Consider the following 15,101-nt stretch of genomic DNA (forward strand, 5'->3'; position numbering starts at 1 on the left):
TAACCCTTAAAGGGGTTGTCCACTTTTGGAAAGTCACCCATAATATAACCTTCTCATGCAGCAAATAAAGGGGTTTATCCCAGTCTCTCATCTTACAGGAAGCTGGTAATTGGATTGCTCCATAGACCTCAATTAAATGGGACTGAATATACTCTGATCTACAGTGAAAATTAGTGTGAAACAACGTAATCCAGATATTGGATATACAGGGGCGCACGGAGGATTTTTAAGGGGGGTTTCCCCTCCACCCCCCATAAAAAAAAAGGGAGAGTTGCCGCGCATGCGCAGCAGCTCCGTTTCAGCAGCACTGTACTATACAGCAGCCGCGGCGCTGTCAATGAAGCGTCTGCGGCAGTGCTGTATTCAATACAGCACTGCCGCGGACGTTTCTTTGACAGCGCCGCGGCTGCTGTTATAGTACAGTGCCACTATGTAGGGCACTTTTTTAGGGGAGGGGTTTCTGGGTCTCCAGGACCCCCCCTGCGTGCGCCCGATATAGGTAAGGGAATATTAAGGGAGGTGGGGTTCAAATGTGGCATTACAACACCCTACTAAAATGTAATATTGGGCAAATGCACAGAAGCATACGAAAATAGTGTACCTTTAATTCTCATGGCCAAAGAAAATCAGAATTCATTGGAGACAAATAGCATCCATATCCTATCCCCAAGGTAGGTACAGTGGCTTGTATTTAAGGTACACCAAAAATATAAAACTGGCTGTTTATTGCTCTTGCTGTGCCTTTGAGATGCCCAGGTTTAGTTATGTCACAAATAACGTAATACAGTTGTGTGATATTACATACCTCGGCTGCATAGAGCAGCACATTGAATGTCTTTTCAGCGGCACGTACTCTCCAGCTGTCATGCAGTAGAGCTAAGGAAGGGTGGGGAGAAACCTAGTACCGCCTTATGCTAGAACTGTCATAGTATTTTATGCTTCCTTCTTTTATTATTGTTATAGGCAGTTGGATATATTGGTATGGTCTGTGTGGTCACAGATGAGAACAGAATGTTATGTACATTTGTATGTATCCCCGTTACATGTCACTAGGACAGATTACATTAATTACAATAATGTTTCTAGACATGCCGTCTCCACATTGCTGCTGCACTGATCACGTGTCCCTGAGCCTCTGCTCTCATTGTCTTCGGTGAAAATGAGGAAATGCTCCTTTCATTAGCAGATCTGTGAAATGAGCAATGTAAATACCGGCAGATTAACACAAGTCACCTCGTGAACACTTAGGTTTTTCAGTGCTACTAACTACAAAGATGTGTGCGGTACCAATTGCATAGATATTATAAAGCTTTATATAACACAAGAGCACAGACAGCATGTAGCTGTTGTCACCTCTATACAGATGACACATAGATGTATATATCATCTCCGGATCTTTCACCATCTGTGTTGGGCCTTATTCCTGATTGTCTTTCTGCCATTTCATCTTGCATGTTCTCTCACCACGCTATTAATCTCTTCACAAGTCTAAAGGAGATACTTACCTGACATCTCTATCTCTGTTGACAAATCAAAAATAAACTCTACCCCTCAAACTTGCTGTCGAGGTGTCATTGTACAATACCTGTTACATGAATCGTCTCCAGAATAAACACTTGTCTCACACAGCACTCTGCAAAAACTTTAGTACAATCCATTTTGAACTCAGTGGGCAGACTATGCTTTTCGCCAAATGTCCTGCCAGTCCTTACATTGGTAGAATTGACTTTTACCAATGAAAGAACTGGGAGAACATTTCATGAGAAACATTAGTCTGGCAGCTGAGTTCAAAATGGATTGTTGGGGCAAAAGTCTAGTTAAAATGGACCAAATCCAATATAAAATCTATTAACATCCAAAAACTGCACTGACAAACATGTCTTTACTTAAAACTCGACCCCTAATTAATTCTCCCATCTCATTTATGTATTCTTTTTAGGGCTTTATCCACTCTGTGTAATTAAATCCTTTGTAGCAGACCTTCCCCCTAGCCTACACACCTATTTAGACAAATTTTGTTCCTGAACCACCTTAACCTTCCTAAAATATTCTAGCTGATTACCGCCCCTCTACGCAGTTCATGCAATATTTACATTAATTCTGTTTCTATACTCAAACACCCCAGTGGCGGATCCAGGGGGGGGGGGGGGGGCGATCGGGGCAATGGCCCCCCCTAGCAGGGGCTTGCTGCCGGCGGCTGCACAATATGTGCAGGTCCGCTCGGCAGTGACAGTGTGCTGCCCGGCTGCTCTGATTGTGTTTAAAACACAATCAGAGCAGCCGGACAGCACCGTTAACGGGTTAATACACTTACTGTACTTTGCTGTGTAGTATGGATTGCAAAGTACCTAAGAAGTCAATATTTTACGCTTGCTCCTTTTGGATGCTGTGCCATGTGACGAAGCATTTACACAGCCGCTATTATATTCCTTCTTCTCAATCTCTGAAGATCAGCTAATGGCTTCTAGAAAATGTAGCTGGGATGATGGAAATGGTGCTTTGCTATTCTTTAAAGTAACTTTATTCTTAATAAATTACTATTCATTAGAGGAAACATACATTTTACAAGCTCACAACACTAGCTTATTCTTTATATATTTGGGAGAAACCTATGTGTGTTATGTTTATTCTAAACACACAAAGTTAAAGGTGTAAATACAACATAAAATATTTTTCACTTGCCAAAGAAATTTATTGTGGAAGATTTTGTAATAAGTCACGCCGTAGTGATGTTGGGTTGAACTAAAAACATCATAAATTGGCTAAGTGGTTAGCACTTCTGCCTTACAGCACTGAGGTCATGAGTTCAATTCCCGACCATGTCTTATCTGTGAGGAGTTTGTATGTTCTCCCCGTGTTTGCGTGGGTTTCCTCCGGGTGCTCCGGTTTCCTCCCACACTCCAAAAACATACTGGTAGGTTAATTGGCTGCTAACAAAATGGACCCTAATCTGTGTGTATGTGTGTGTGTGTGTGTGTTAGTAAATTTAGACTGTAAGCTCCAATGGGGCAGGGACTGATGTGAGTGAGTTTCTCTGTACAGCGCTGCGGAATAAGTGGCGCTATATAAATAAATGGTAATAATAATAATAAAATCCACGTGAATTCTCACCACTCCAAAAAGGACAATGCTTTCTGTAAGGTATGATTGAATCAAGAATTTCCCAGTTCATTATAAGACGCTCAGAAATGTGTATTGCCGCTTCTGTGCTTTATATAATGTGCAACAATTGCCCAAATGGTTGTGTGGCATTAGGGTGCCAAAGCAAGTGTTGAATGCACTGTAATCTGCAAAGGCAACTGTTTTGGTGATGGATCTGTACAGCACACATTAGATTTGCTGATTAGCTGTTATTTAATGTGACCATGTGCTAGTACAGCCAGGGTCATTAAATCATGAGTTCTCTGTTTTGTTGTTCTCTCTTGTGTCCCCTCTTATTCTTTGGTGTTGCAAGATGCCTGCTCTAATTAGGGCACTGATTAAGTTCATGGCTTGTTGAGCAGATTAATGTGCTTTCAAAGTTTCCTTTCTTTTTTCTTGCCCACAGCCCCCACCCCCCAGTACATTGTTTGTGTGTCTGCACCTGTATACATGGTGGTGTGAAAAGTCTTCTTTCCCACTGTGCAGCCTGCGCTGGACTTGTGGAAATGTACACAAAGGCTATTCCCCCAGCAGAATCCAGCTTACCCTTCAGGATTGTGATTGCCACAGATGCTGCAGACCCTCCCTCACCACCACACTCACTTTTGTTTAATTCTTTGCTTTCTCTAACAGCTCCACACTTTGATTACGTGACTAAAATGTCATGTCTCTAATTTGGCTATAATTGGCTTATTTCATGCAAGAGCTATGATTTTTTTGTGATCGTTTTCATTGCAAACCATGTCACAGTGTAATACCTGATTCTGGTTAGTGTGCATACGAGCCTGAAAGTACTGCTCTCCTATCTCTCAGTTTAATTATCACAATTATTAATTGGTTACTCCAGGTATCGCCTCTATTTATTCCTTAGTCTACCCAAACGAATTGTACTTTCAAACAGATAAGGAGGGGCCCGTGTGGATAGCATATTGGAGTGTGTGTATATATATGTGTATATGTATATATATCATTACATATCATGGATCAAAGGTGTGTGTTTAAAAGTGGGCAGTTTAATTTGCCTATTGAGGACCATATGTTAGAGCGGCGGTTCCCAAAGTGTGCGCCGCGGCTCCCAGGGTTGCTGTGGTGCTGTCACAGGGGTGCCGCGGGTCAGCCATAGAAAAATCAAACAACACACAAACTTACCAATCCGCGCGGCGCCGGGACCCAGCATCCTCCTCTCTCACGCAGTGTGAGAGAGGAGGATGCTGGGTCCCGGCGCCGCGCGGATTGGTAAGTTTTTGTGTTTGTTTTTTCTATGGCTGGCCCGTGACAGAGGAGGAGGACAGGGTGAGAGGGGCAGTGGAGGAGGACAGGGTGAGAGGGGGCAGAGGAGGGGGACAGCGTGAGAGGGGGCAGAGGAGGGGGACAGCGTGCCTGGATGCAGATAGGGCATTTTTGCATACAACTAAATAAGTATTTCTGTCCTGACCTAAATACTTATTACAATTTTTTGACCCAACTACTTCTAAAACAGGACTGCTCAGTAATTATTTTGGAGGGGTGCCTTGAAAAAATTATGGAGACTCTAAGGGTGCCGCGAACTGCAAAAGTTTGGGAACCACTGTGTTAGAGTATTAGTTAGAAGGGTTATTGACTAGGGTGGGTAGTCAACAAATTGGGAATGGGGCCATTTTGGTTGGTTGCCCTGATTCTATTTCATTATTACACATGTTTTCATCAGTGTATGACATGCATACTGCATCATTGTCACTCAATGTGCTGCAAATGTTACATCCAGTGTACAGTTCCTGCCACCCTGCAAGCTGACATTTACAAGGGGCGTTCAGGTTTCCTGTATGAGAACTTGTTGCAGAAAACAAAGCATGGAGCCAATAAGACCTTTACACATGGTTAGCAGAGTAGATCTCATGTTCAGCAATGCTAGTTTTCTGTTGTGGTGTCCACACTCAGTGATATATCACCTTGATGAGGAATGGTTATGGCCACACGTGGCAGTGATCCAGTTATCCAAGCAATGGGCTAACCTACCAGCATGAAACACAGAGCTTTTGCGCTTGCACTGCCAGTTCAAACAGTGTCCCTGATGTGGGATCGTTTTTGACTATTTTTATTTTCCACCTACGATGTTTTCCTATTTTCATATCTGATAGGTTTGTGTTTTAAACATATGTAACTATTTTTATGGTGCCAAACTACTGTACAATGATTACACATTGCCAACAAATTGTCACTTGTGACCAGCTTCACCATTACTATTTATAAGATTGTAATTATAAGTATATCAAGTGGTTTTTCTTGTTTCCCTTTTTATGTTTTTATTTTATAGTGCTTTTTTGTCTGTCTGAATGAAGTAGCAAAAGGCTTATATGATCAGAATTTGTAAAGGACCATCCTGCATGAAACAAGACACATCGATAGCAGGCATTAGTTATAAATTAAACACATGAACACCCAAGATGTTTTATGGCACAAATATAGCTCATCTGTGTGTTTGGTCATATCAAGTCGATATGCAAGAATAATACTAGTGTTGATAGTATTGTTATCAGTAATCAATGTCCAGTAATGCTGGTGCTGGGCTTTGCATAGAACTGAATGCATTCCTTAACTCACCAAGTGTGGGGCTGGAAACGTTCCCCAGTTGTAGGTTTTATTATAGCAGATTCTGACCTTGTAAATTGAAGCGTCTCAATCAACCTCTGTGTTTCTGGAGACCAGTTAAGGCATTCACGAGATTATAATTTTTTTTAAATTGAAACGTGGTTTGCAGCTCTTTTTATTCTTTTGTTTGGAATGTCAAAATGCTGCTGTGACATTTTAAACAGCAGAGATTAATGTAGTATATATCAGTATAGTGTAAAAGGGTGGGGAGGGGGGTGGGGGCCAATGCACAAAGAATATAGCTTTTCCTTGCTTAGTATGATCTCAGTACAGCCTAATCTCCTCTCGGCCCCATGTGACAGCCTGCAATGCTGATCTATATACATGGGAAGTAGAGCAGCAAATATCATTTAGCTGTGCACTGAAAAGTCTATGTAGCTAAAATTGGCACAAGCTTATATGGTGACATGCTGTCAGCTAGCAGTACTATGTTATCTAGTATTTGTTTTATTACAGATCTCGCCATTAGCCAGATTGGGTGCTCGTTTCTTTCTAGGTCAAATTCTTCAACGCATCAAATTATTTTTCACAGGTAGGAGCCAGCATCTCTGTATCGCTTACATCAGCAGTCTTGGACATTTAAATCCACAGCAGGCTAGGGGGGGTGCTGACTATTTGTAAAAGTGTTGCTGACTTGTAAATTGAAGCACTTGCACATGATTGTGCTGTGACGGACACAGAATGGAATCTACATTGTCAAATCTGAACGACTCCTACTATACTAAATACACCACACCGAATATGCAAGCTGAGTTTGTTTAAATTAACATACCATAAATCATATTGGCCTATTATATCCATCAAGGGAGCCTAATTTGTCTACGCAACAAATGTGCATGTATTTCAAATCGATCAACTGATATGTGTGTGTCAATGTGTATACAAGTACACTTATTTTTTTACTTGCTCTCACTTCCTGCTTAATGCCAACAGCTGCCCTATGCAAATGAGTGTGTTATCATATAAGAACCCTGACTCTGTAATATAGACAACTATACATAATGTTGAGTTCTGCAAGTAGGCTTATAGCTTTATAGTGATTAGGTAAAGTTCTGTAGCAAACATAATTGTATGCATTAATAACTTGATATTTACATTTGATTAATAGAGGGGAACAATAAAAATCTAGGGTTGAAGTCCTCTTACTATATTACAAATGTTATTCTGTGAAGAGAAATAGTGGAGCAATTTAGTTAGATTAGAAAAATAAATGTTCTTAAGAATGCTGCCGATTCCAGGAGGTGACTGCAGCAGAACATTGTCCAAATGAAAATGACCATATTTGGAATTCCACTATTACTATGTTTTGTCAAACATTTGCTATATTTTTTTATTTTATTTTTTAAACTGTACTTGAAAAAGAAAGTATGTTTAATGTATATTTTACAGGCAGTGTAAAATCAAGGCATTGTGTAGAATCTCTGAACTAGTTTTTAGGCAGATTATGAAACTGGCGTATTCTGTATGTGTGGAGGGGAGGGGGGGTTGTTACATCATGTTGTCCACGGTGTCATGTCCTGGTGTACTCGGGAGACAGTGTGCGCCATAGTTGTTTTCAAGTAAAATCAGATTTGAAGAACAAATCTCACTAGGATTAGCGTCAGGATATCCCTTTAGGTTTCAAAAGGCTGAGTCAAGAAGTAAATGTCACTCAGTATGTAGATTGGGAAAGTTATGAGGGGTGTACAAGTCTGAATAGCATAGGCAGGGTTTTAAGAACGTGTTTTGTTTAAAATTTTGAAGTCTAGTGGAGAGTCTGGTTGGATGTGTTGGAAACTCTAATAGAGAAGAAGTCTTGTAGGCAGAATGGGCATCAGAGAAGAGTAGTGAGGTTTATTTAGTAACAAGGTTTGAGGTTATGAAGGGTTTGTGTTGTTGAGGGCTTTGTAGATGATGCTAAGTAATTTGAATTTGATTCTGGAGGATATGAAGAAACCAGTGTAGGGATTTGCAGAGTTATGCAGAAGATGTGGAGCAGGGAGAGAAAGATGTCGTGCAGCAGTTAGGATGGATTAGAGCAAGGACAGGTGAGTGAGAGGAATGGCAGGTGGGAGTATATTGCAGCGGTCTATACTGAAGATGATGAGAAATGGATAAGCATTTTTGTTGCATTTTGGGTAAGAATAGGGTGTGTTCTAGCAATATTTCAAAGGTCAAGGCAACCGGACTACAAGAGAGACCTAAGTTGACACTAAGGCAGCAGGCTTGGATGACAGTTAATTGTAGTGTTGTTTTGGGTTTGGGAGACTCAGGAAATTGTCTTATTGTTGATGGCGAGAGAGATTTAAGGGGAGGCGGTGACTCTGTTTTGGATATGTTGAGCTTTAGGTAGTGCTGTGACGTCCATGTGCAAAGACCGATTGTCACACAAGATAGTGAAGGCGGGGGAGACGTGCTACTAGAAAATAAGTGAGCCAATTAGTTCACCAAGAGAGAGAGGGTGTACAGTGAGAAATGCAGAGGTTCGAAAACAGACTTTTTGGATCCCAATAGATGTGCCAGGTTTAGACACACCCTAGGAGCAGTTAGAGATGCAGTCATGAACGGCAGTGTAGGGAAAGGGGTTTTTTTGGAAAAGAGGAGGAGTATGGAGAAGTAACCGTTACACATTGCTGTAAGTAGATCATTGAGCACTTTTGTGAATTCAGTCTCGGTGGAATGTTAAGGGCAAAGGCTTGATTACAGAGCAGAGAGGAAAGTGAGACGAGGACGTGAGAGAGGCAGTTGAACACAAGTGTCTTACTTTGTTTACAGGCAAAGAGGAGGAGAGAATTAGGGTGCTAGTTGGAGAGAGATGCTGGGTCAAGAGATGGTTTCTTTATGATTGGTGAGATGAGTATGTGTTTAAAGGAGGACGGGGAATGTGTCTCTGAATGGGAGGAATTTGGGGGAGGTTGAAAAAGTGAGCTGGGTGGGCAAATAGTCATGTGTATTATATTTGTGTTTCAGGTACATGGATAATAAAACATGAGGCAGTATTATATTATAGACAGAAAGTTACTCCACCATATATCAGACATAGATTGGCATGGCTGGAAAATTGAGTGTGACCATCTGACCACATGTGTGGTTATTTTTAAACCTGTCTAACTTGCCTCATAGGACTCGGCTGTCTAGCGCATAGCCCGTATGCATGTGTGACTGAATTTTTTATTGTTTTTTCTATTCCTCTGATGTTGGAAGTGTGGTTATAACTGGACACCATTCACACAGGATTCAGTGACCACAGTACCGGCTGTTGCTTCATAAGTAACAGTGTCTAAGGATTTGTTGATATTGCCACTAGGAACTACATACCGGTCAAATGCATATTATCTGTGTGCGTGAGCTGCACAAAATACACTTGTTTGGAAGCATGTTCTCTAAATATATATTGTGCCAGGGAGTTTTATTTTTTTGAAGTCCATAGCTTATATAAAACTATGATGGAGTAGGACAAAAGTATTTGGTCATACTTGTTCATTATTAAATTAAGGTCTTTCAATCAGACCCGTTGCTAGAGGTGTATAAATTCAACACCTAGCCATGCAGTCTTCATTTGTAAACATTTGTGATACAAAATGGGTCGTTGTGATGCATGGTACTGTGACAGGATGCCACCTTTGCAATAAGACCGTTCGTGAAATGTCATCCCTGCTGGATAGTACACGGTCAACTGTAAGTGATATTATTAGAAAGTGGAAGCGTTTAGGAACAAGAGCAACTCAGCCACAAATCGGAAGACCATTTAAAATCACAGAGCGGGGTCAACGACTGCTAAGGCACATGGTGTGTAAAAGTCACGCTCTGCTGATTCCATAGCTGAATAATTCCGAACTTCCACTGGCATTAATATAAGCACTAAAACTGTGGCGCGAGCATAATGGAATGGGTTTCCATGGCCAAGCAGCTGCATGCAAGCCTCACATCACCAAGACCAATGTCAAGCATCAGATGGAGTGGTATAAATTATACCGACACTGGACTGTGGAGCAGTGGAAACATGCTCTGTGGAGTGACGAATCACACTTCTCTGTTTGTCAGTCAGATGGGTGAGTCTGGGTTTGGTGGATGCCGGGAGAACGTTACCTACCGGACTGCATTATGCCTACTGTGAAGTTTGTATGTGGAGGGATAATGGTATGGGGCTGTTTTTCATGGTTTGGACTAGGCCCCTTATCTCCAGTGAAGGGCACTCTTAATGCTTCAGTTATTTTGGATAATTCTATGCTTCCAACTTTGTGGCAACAGTTTGGGGAAGGCCTTTTACTATTCCAACATGACTGTCCCCAGTGGACAAAGCAAGAACTACAAAGACATGATTTTATGATTTTGATGTGGAAAAACTTAACTGGCCCACACAGAGCCCTGAACTCAACTTCATTGAACACCTTTGGGAACGGAGATTGCGATCTAGGCCTCTTCGTCCAGCATCAGTGCCTGACCTCATAACTGCTGTACAGAATGAATGGGCACAAATTCCCACAGAGACAATCCAACATCTTGTGGAAAGCCTTCCAAGAAGAGTGGAAGCTGTTATCACTGCAAAAGGGGGACCAACTCCATATTAAAATATATGTATTTGAATACAATGTCATTACAGTCCTTGTTGGTGTAATGGTCAAGCGTCCGAATACTTGTGTATGTTACACCATAGTATATCTACTTTTTTTTCTTCTTCCTGATTTTAATGTAAAAGTCTTCAGACTAAAATTGTAACTTTACATGCGGCTGCATTGACGACTACCTAAGATGCCTGTTGAGCTGAGACTCCACAAAGACGACTTGGCTGTTTCCCAGCTTATTTTTAGGAAGACTCAGCTGGTGGTCAGAATGCTCAGGATTGGTCACAGTTGTGCTGTGCTAAAATTGTTTTCCTGTAGTTGCATTTAATTCAATTTTAACTGCAGAGTTTGAAGTGCCTCTCGCCTCCATTCTGTAGTAATAAATGAAATTCATGGTCTTTTTGTCTGCTGATTTTGACTATTACAGCCTTGCTGCCCCTTGCACATAGCAAGATATATATATTGTTTTTAATTTTGGTCAATATATTTATAAGAGAGCCCATAACTTGCAGAGAAGTAGACAACCTTTTTCTCTGCAGCTCTTCTTGAACTACAAGCCCCATCACCCTAGCAGACATACTTGAGCTTGAGAGTCCTTTAACTGCTGCAGAACCATAGGTTGCCCATCCTAGTTGTAGAGCAGGCCTGTCCAACCTGCGGCCCTCCAGATGTTTGTGAAACTACAAGTCCCAGCATGCCCTTCCAGCTATCAACAGGTTGTCTACTGGCAAAGCATGCTGGAGTTTGTAGTTTCACAACACCTGGAGGGCCGCAGGTTGGACAGGCCTGTTGTAGAGTGTACGGATGGAAATTGAGTGTCTTAGACACTTAAAATTTTATAACTTTCCTACCATAGGTAGACTACTCTGTGGTAGCCAGCATGGTTTTTCATAGGATATACCAAAGGATGTAGTCTATAATTTGGTGTGATGTGTTGTTTCCACTGATCACCTTGACCTGCCAGTCATAGATTAACCTGTGGTTTCAGCTATGTAAACATAATGCACAGAAGGTAAGAGGTTATATAGCAGACGATCATTCAATGATATTGAAGAAAGCATTGCAAGCAACCTATAGAGAACTGCAATTTTCCTGCACATGTAAAAAAAAAACAGAAAATTAGGACCCTGACAAGTATTTGCTGTCAGTTTGTCTGTTGCTTTACTGACTTAACTAGGTTTTTGTTTTAAATAAGCTTGGCAAGAACCATGCATGTGGAAACTGATAGGAGCTGGGCTAAATTTGATAGAATACTGTAAATATATGAACTGAAAATCATCTATATGTTATTACATACATTTTATTATATACCGAGCAAACACATTATTAATATGTACTCTCTCTCTCACTGGTTTTTCTTGTGAATGTTTGGGAAGTGATACAGTGGTTTTCTAAATTGCTTTTCATGCATAATCGACTTTCAAAGGTTTTCCTTTGAATCACTGGCAAATCTATCAACTAGAGGGGAAATTGAGTTTGAATTGCTCGTGCAATATATACATTGGTATTGGCACATTTACTATTATGTTTTTCTTTTTTCTTTTTATGATGGCTACCTAATAATGTCTCTGAACTTCTATAATCTAGTGTGAATTTGAATGAACCTGTCAGTAGAAAGTAATACTTTTCAATGGATTTGCCAGTGCATTCACTGTATTGATTTAATTGTATATTAAGGATACATGGTGTAGAATGTCCATTTTGTCGCCTCTTGGTAAACACATAAGTATATGAGAGAAACACACACATAGGTGCTGAATTGCTAGCACTTACAGTTAGATTGGGTACACACTACTGTGTCTTCAGCCGATTATCAGGACCAATCAGATGAAAAACAACCGGTTGGCCCGATATCACAGTAATATGTACCCTGCAACGAGGAATGATTATTGTTCCAAAGCCCTTCATATCGTTGAACGATATTTGTAAACTGAAATAAAAATCTTGTTCAACGACGGAACAACCTTGTTCCAATTCTGCAGTGTGTATGCACTCTGCAGAATTGGAAGCGCAATTTAGCTTATAAGCAGGAAGCAGCATTGGACTCAGGCTCACCTTTCAGCACTGCTTCATAATATCTTCCAGGCTGACGGTGACACGCAGCGGGTGATTCCTCTCCTCTGGAATGTGTGGGTGAATGTGGGTAGCGGGTGATTCCTTCCCTCTGGAACGGGTGGGTGAAAACTTCAAGTGATCATCAGCAGAGGACCACAGCCTGTAAATCAGTGTGCAAGGTTGTCCACTAGGACCCTTTGTTGTCGGGAAACATTTTGCAACATATAGCACCACATTGCAAGATCTATGTATAGATTGCAGTACGGCCAGAGAGGTACTTGAGCTGAACACACTTGAAACAAAATTGCTTGGGCTCACATACGCTGACTACATACCAGCAAGGGTTAAGTTCTTGTGGTAGGTTCAAAATAGCCAATGGGAATTTAGACTGTAAGCTCCAATCGGGCAGGAACTGATGTGAATGAGTTCTCTGTGCAGCGCTGCGGTATCAGTGGCGTTATATAAATACATGATGATGATGATGATGATGATGAAGAGCACAGATCTGAAGGTAAATCATGTATAGTGTGTACACATGAATCGGCATGCAGATTGGAACCCCCCCTCCCTGTTGTTGGTAAAATTACTTAAATTATTGTATTGTTAGAATTTTCCTATAGTGTGTACCCAGCTTTAAACATAAAAAAACTTCTGGTAACATCAAGCAATTAAGCATGTTCAGTGCCATTAGCTGTTCCTGATATCTGTATGCGTAGTATTTGTGACTATTTTATATAACAACCCTTTTAAAATGTAGTGTTGTCGGTGGTATAGGAATAAGGGTCGCAAAGGCTGCGTTTGTCACAGGGTCCAGATGTGACCCTTATACACTGGGCTCCCGAATGGTTAACAGAGGAGGAGCTTGTATGTATAGCGGAGTACACAGCTGCCCTGAAGAGTTATGTATATCTCTGATTTGGACTCGAACCTGAAGCTTCCTCCTGTGTAAAAAACACAGGAAGTGGCCCCTGTACTTTAAATACAAGATATCTTCTATAAGAAAAGGTACGAACAACATTCACAAATACATGTATGTAATCGTTCCAGGAGATAATCAGAACTGTGTATATTTGTTATAAAGAAGTGATTGTGGAGGGGGATATTTTCCGGCACACAGCAGACTTCCTGTTCAGTAATCCCATTTAAGTACACTGCAATCAGCCAGAAAGATAATAGCCTGCATTCTGCCATGCAGTAAATGGTCAAGATAGAGGCATATATTCTACATATTTTGGTTTGACTGTTCTTGGTAATGTCTATATGCAAGGCAGCTTGTGCTTTAGATGTATAACGCACAGGGGTAGATGTCTGGCTTCTGTCCAGCGGGTAGGGATTGCAGTAGATATCTGCCCATGTGCATGCTTGCATCTTGGAAAGCAAGAATGAGTACATAAATTTGCACCCCTCTCTGGACCTATGAAATAATGATATTTCTTGTTCTCATGTTCATTACTACAATTGTTTGTTTTGTTTTTTGTAAATGTTTAAGACTAGTTTAAAATGATATGCCTTCAAATAGTAATAATATACATATACATTGATGTTGTATGGTGGTCTTTCGTTGGACTGGCACTGGTACTTCCTGACTTTGTGTACTCTGGTAGCGATTCTACTTATAACCAGATTTGAAGTTCTTTACTTCATACTTACCAACTTTCTGAAGTTGGCTTCTGGGAGCCTGCCGGAGGAGGTGGGTGTGATGGGGGGTGGGGCTCCAAAAGTCGCGTAATTTTGGACGTAATTTTACATCAGGGGGCGGGGCCAAACGCCGCGATTCCCGGTGAATCGCAGCGTTTTGCACCTAATTCTGCCCACTTCACTAGGAAGTGGGCAGATGCGGGAGATTGCCACAATCTCCCTGGAGTCCGTGAGACTCACGCAAAATTTCGGGAGAGTTGGCAAGTATGCTTTACTATGTTGGTTGCAATTTTCTGCATTGGTCACAAATGGCCATGAATGAGAGAGGTGCGATTTGTATTTGCAGCTGGTGGAGCCTTTAGTTTACTCCACTTGGTTTAAAAGTATTTCAATGTTTTCCTTGTTGAGCCATTTGAAATATCAATATATTTTAGCTCCTTAAATAACCAATTTCTGCTTGATGTGAAGCTTTGGATTGGTAGCGCTAGTGACAGTACAGCAGCCATTTCTTGATCTAGAGGGCAGGCAGCATGCTGGATGGATAATGTTTTAGACACCCCTAGATGCAGTAATGTGACAGTTTTTATTTCTATCATATATAGTTTAGATCCTGGGGCGACCTATATTTTAAACTTTTTTTCTTTTTCCTCCTGTGTAGCGTAGAGGATAGTAGGCCTATTCCAAAAAGTAGACATACCTTTTGAATTATTTCCAGCTGGTTATCTGTGTGCTGAGCCTGCAATTATTAATCCAATTTTCCCTTGCTGATTGAGAGGACTGTAAAGTCAGAGGTCACTTGACAAGTGAAGACACAACACAGAGCTTGGAGTCCTGCCAGAACCAGGAGTTGGGGTTAGATCATGGGGTTAAGTGACAACAATGAGTATGTTGTTAAATAATTTGATCATTACTCCTGGCATGGTAGCAGTGCATGTGAATAAATAAAGTTAAGTCTGTGATGTGCAGTATAGTTTTGCCCTGTATATAAATAAACCATATTAACTGCTTGTTCATGTAATAAGCCTTTTAAATATAACCGAGAGATAACTCCAAATGTGAAGGCATAGTTAAATATAAAGGTACATGCGCTGTTAT

The 15,101-nt window shown here is 41.0% G+C and overlaps 1 protein-coding gene across 2 annotated transcripts in view; it reads left to right on the forward strand.

Annotated features, from left to right (window-relative positions):
• The window catches only part of JARID2 (jumonji and AT-rich interaction domain containing 2), a 144,240-nt gene that overhangs the window by 55,799 nt on the left and 73,340 nt on the right, over positions 1 to 15,101 (forward strand). The window lies entirely within an intron of this gene.

Source organism: Mixophyes fleayi, chromosome 5 (genome assembly GCF_038048845.1).
Source record: "Mixophyes fleayi isolate aMixFle1 chromosome 5, aMixFle1.hap1, whole genome shotgun sequence".
In the NCBI taxonomy this organism is placed as follows: domain Eukaryota; kingdom Metazoa; phylum Chordata; class Amphibia; order Anura; family Limnodynastidae; genus Mixophyes; species Mixophyes fleayi.